Source organism: Mus pahari, chromosome 10, assembly GCF_900095145.1.
Source record: "Mus pahari chromosome 10, PAHARI_EIJ_v1.1, whole genome shotgun sequence".
NCBI lineage: Eukaryota > Metazoa > Chordata > Mammalia > Rodentia > Muridae > Mus > Mus pahari.
In genome coordinates, this window is record NC_034599.1 from 64,959,689 (window position 1) to 64,964,842 (window position 5,154).

A 5,154-nucleotide genomic window follows, 5' to 3' on the forward strand; every position below is an offset into this window, starting at 1 on the left:
ACACAAAAGAAAGAGAGAGAGAGAAAGAAAGAAAGACACTTAAAAATAGAAAGGCTTCACGTGTTTGGCAGAATATTGAGAAAATTGTCATTTAGAAAAGTGACCTACAAATTCTTTGGAATCTTCATCTAAATCTGAATGGAATTCTAAAGAGAAATGGGAAGGGGGAAGCTCTAAAATTTATATGGAAACACAAAAGATCAAAAGAATCCCAAAGTGAGGAATAAAGATGCAGGCACTAGAAGTGTCAGAATGCCTGACTTCAAAGCTACTACAGAGGCATCGTCACGGGAACAGTGTGCTCCTGGCACACAACAGACAGTGGTACAAAGGAACAGAAGACTTAGAATAAATCTACAGTGAGTATAGTGTGATGGGCACGTCTTTAATCACAGCACAGGAGGCAGAGGCAGGTGGGCCAGCTTGGTCTACAAAGCACGTTTCAGACAGCCAGGGCTACATAGAGAGACCCTGTCTCAAAGCAAAACAACAACAACAACAAAAAAAAAATGTACATGGAAACTGTCATCGGATTTTTAATAAAGAATGGCCAAAAATATGCATTGTAGAAGAAAGCCTCATTCACAAGTGGTACTGGGAAGTTGAAACTAGATCATTATCTCCCATCCCCTGCTACAAAAACCAACTCAAAACAGGTAAGAAACCTTCATGGAAGAACTGAAACGTCCAGAGGAAAACAAAGGGGCAATACTTCAAGGTTTTAGAAATGAGACCAAGAATTGACAGACAGGTTTTAAAACCTTCTACATAGGGGGCTGGAAAGGTGGCTCAGTGGCTAAGAGCCACTTTTCTTTTCTTTTTTCTTTTTTTCTTTCTTTTTGTTGTTGTTGTTTTTCGAGACAGGTTTTCTCTGTATAGTCCTGGTTGTCCTGGAACTCACTTTGTAGACCAGGCTGGCCTCGAACTCAGAAATCTACCTGCCTCTGCCTCCCAAGTGCCGGGATTAAAGGCGTTTGCCACCACTAAGAGCCACTTTCTACTCCTTGAAGAGGACCAGAGTTTTGTTTGGTTCCTAACACCCACAGCTACCTGAAACTCCAGATCCAGAGGATCCAGCGCCCTCTTCTGGCCTCCACGATAAACTGCACTCACATGGCTTACACACATAAATATATACAAATAATACAAATATATACAAATAATAAAAACAAATCTTTAAAAAGAAACTCAACAATAAATAATCCAATCAACAAGTGGGTAAAGAACTTAACAATTTTCCAGTTAAGAAACACAAATAGCTAGTAAATACATGAGAAAATGTACCCAATCCTTAGCTATCAGTGAAATGCAAATCACCGAGCTTCAATCTTACTCTAGTCAGCATAGCTAGAAAAAGAATGCACAGCAAATGTTGGTAGGGTTGGTGAACCCTTGTACAATGATATAGTGGGAATGTAAATTAGTCCAGCAGCTATGGAAATCAGCATGCAGATTCCTCAAAAGAAAAAAATAAAAATGTAACTATGTGACCCAGCTATGCCACTTCTGAGTATATACCTGGAGGTACCATAGTCAGCTTACCATGGAGACACTTGCAGACTCATGTTTATTGTAGCACAACTTACAACAAGATAAGGAATCCACCTACATGCCCGTCAATAGATGAACAGAAAAAGCAGGCTCATAAAGTCAGATACAGCATGTTTACTCTCCCATGGACTCTGGCATGGGGAGGGAACCCGGAATGGGGGTTTGTGAGAGTAATAAGGGGCTATTAAGGGTATGGAAGGGCAAAGCAAATGTTGGGGGAAAGACCGGGTAATATAATCAAGTGAATATAATCAAAGTACATTACGTGCATGAACTGACACAATGAGACTCTTTATTTTGTACAGTGTACACTAATTTGGAAAACTTATTTGTCCAAAATCAAGAGTCCCTTTTGTCTGTTTATGGTGGCTATAGAAACCGGTGGGACACAGGAATACACACAGCCATCCAGAGGGTAGATCTCACTATGGCATCTGATAGCTGTGAGCTGCTGATAGCCTAAAGAATGGGTTGCACAAGGGCATACTGGGCTTCACGGAAAACCTCTGATGTGGTTTTTGCAATGAAATGTGGGAAATGTCTTCTTCAAAGTTGCTGGCATTTGTGTCATCCCCAGATGTCTCTAACAAAGAGCAGTATCCCCTGGCAATGTCTGAATAAAAACAATTGAATATAAGGGACTTATCTAGGAGGTTGGACACACAGACCTGAAATATAGCATATGTGACGTTCTGGGTCTAATCACCAGCACCCCAAACCCAAAGGAACTAGGTAATAACTGACATTCGGGCAGGAGCCATTGGACGTAGCTATTACTCTACCACTCCTTGGCTGGAGAAATCAAGAACTGGAGAATAGCGAAAATTGAAGTTTGTGTAGAGCCCCTAGAAGCTTAAACTCAGAGCCCTGCCTAAGGAAGGAAGCACTGCTCAACCAGAGCTAAGATCTGTCTCTAAGCTCGGCAGCCCTAGGCTGAGATCCAGACCTCTTAGAGGCGGCAGGGGTCGTTCCTGTAAACTGTTCATAGTGCAGGTACAAAAATAAAATGAACGTCTTTCGAGAGGTCAGTAGGCGTTGACGTGGTGATACTCAAACCGGAAATAGAAAAAGAACAGGAAGTGTCTCCTTCAGCCTGGCTGTCTCTTACTAACGTCCCCTACTGCATGGCCTCGCGAGGACGCTGCTGGCAAGCCAGACTGGTTTTCAGTCCTGCTGCCAGCATCACAAAGTGAAATCTGGGGAGACCGTCCTGGTCTGGAGACTGTAAATGTACATTTCTGCTACTTTCAGCACAGGAATAGTTATTTGTTGTTTTTTTTTTTTTCTTGTCTTCCCAGCACTTTCTGACCGGGGATGGAAACCCACCAAAAGCGATGGAGATGTGTAGGTCTCTCGGCACCCCTTTTTTCATTGGCTGGGCTTCCTGGGTTTTGTTTTCTGCCAGCTTCTGGGGTTTAGTCTCATGACTTTCAATTGTTGGCCTATAAAAATCTCTGGGGCAAAAATATTAAAACATAAATACCTGGCTCAAAAAATCCAAGCCTATAAAACCCCTCCAATATCTTTTTAGATGGCTTTTCTCTGCTAGTCAGTCTCCTCTAGCTCCTTTTCTCCAAAAACAACAAACAAACAACAACAACAACAATAAAAACCCTGCATCGTGCAGTCAATAAAGAGAATATATTTTAGCCGGGCGTGGTGGCACACACCTTTAATCCCAGCACTTGGGAGGCAGAGGCAGGTGGATTTCTGAGTTCGAGGCCAGCCTGGTCTACAAAGTGAGTTCCAGGACAGCCAGGGCTACACAGAGAAACCCTGTCTCGAAAAGCCAAAAAAAAAAAAAAAAAGAGAGAAAGAGAGAGAATATATTTTGAATATTTTATTCTTTTTTTTTTCCAGAGCTGAGGACCGAACCCAGGGCCTTGAGCTTGCTAGGCAAGCGCTCTACCGCTGAGTGCTTTTACAAGGATCCAAGGGGGAGCTTTTGACCACGTAGCTCTTTCTCCAGTCCCCGTTGTAACAATAACTCATATGAAGAGTGTGGCAGACACAACCTGACACTGGCACTCCCTCAGTAAAGATTGTCACTGAATTGGCTTCCGTGTCAGCACACAAAGACCAAATTTACTTACAGAATAACTCAAGAAAGGTGTAAGTTGCACTTGTGAGTCTAGACCAGTGGCTTTCAACCTTTCACAGGGTCCATATCAGATATCCCAGATATTTACATTGCAATTCATAAAAGTAGCAACATCATGATTATGAAGTAGCAATGAAAATAATTCACCACAACATGAGGAATTGTATTAAAGAGTCACAGCATTAGGAAGGTTGAGAACTGCTGGTCTAGACCAAGCTATCGTGCTGATATTGATACAGTAAGGGAGATGACCCAGAATTCACCCACCCTACTGCAAAGAAACCTGGATGTAAGCTGTCCCCATCACTCCTCCAGAGAGAAGGAGATCAGGGATGAGCCACAGCTGATTGTAGCAGGTATAGGAGAGGGGACAAAGGGACACAGGACGACAAGGACCAGGACGCCTTCAGGGATCTGGAAAACATGGGGAGAGATGGTCAGTGAATCCCACATTCATTTCATGTTGGCTCTGAAGGGAAGATACAACACCGGCAAGAAGGAAAAAGGGCCAGTTCCCAGCTGGACTCCCAGGCACGTCTCAAGGCAGAAGCCATACTTTAAGGATGAGGCCTGGCACTGGGGTCCTTCACCCCTCTGAGGACTGAAAATTGGAGTTAAATGAGCCTGAAGGTGGTCTTCTAAGGTCCAGGAAGCCATGAAGTTACTTAGAAACTTTTTTTAAAAACGTGATAATATTCACCAACCTGGAGTGCCCTAAGTGAAAACTTCACGTGCTGAGTGAGTAGAAGGGTGGGGCTAGCGTCCCCACCAGGATCACCACTTGGCTGCTGCTTTTGAAACTCTTCCTAGGCAGACTTCTAAATTCTTACCTGCCCATCCTAAGTTCAGTCCGTAGGTCAGGGAAATGACTGAACTACGACTCAGTGTGTTGCTGTGGAAGTTTAAGTTCCCGTTGTAAGAAACAGAAATAATGAGGCAGGCTCGTCAGGGGGATCCAGGAAGACGGTGATGCTTAGTGTTAACCTCCATGGAGGTCCAGGAAATGCTACCAATCCAACAGAACAGCAGCCAAAAGGCCCCTGGCCAATCGGCGCTAAGTTTGTGTATCAGCGACCACACTTAACATTCATTTTGCTTTGGCAGCACTTGCTTGGTCCAGATGTGAGCTTCAAGGTCATAGTCTTTTGTTTCTGCTTCTTCTCAGAACTTAGTCATAGGCAATAGAATTTGGAGACTTTTCAGAACACAGTGGCTGTTTGCAGCGTGGGGCATGTGTGTCAAGGGTCGTGAGTAGCAAGGGCAGGTACCAGTTGTCTTTACGGAGAAGGCTGTGACTCAGAGAGGCAGTATCTTAGGCCAGAGAAGCAGGAAAACCAAATATGCGTGTTTCTAGTTACAGAGGAGCTGGAGTTTTTAAGAGTAATAAGATGGCCGGGCGTGGTGGCGCATGCCTTTAATCCCAGCACTTGGGAGGCAGAGGCAGGCAGATTTCTGAGTTCGAGGCCATCCTGGTCTACTGAGAGAGTTCCAGGACAGCCAGG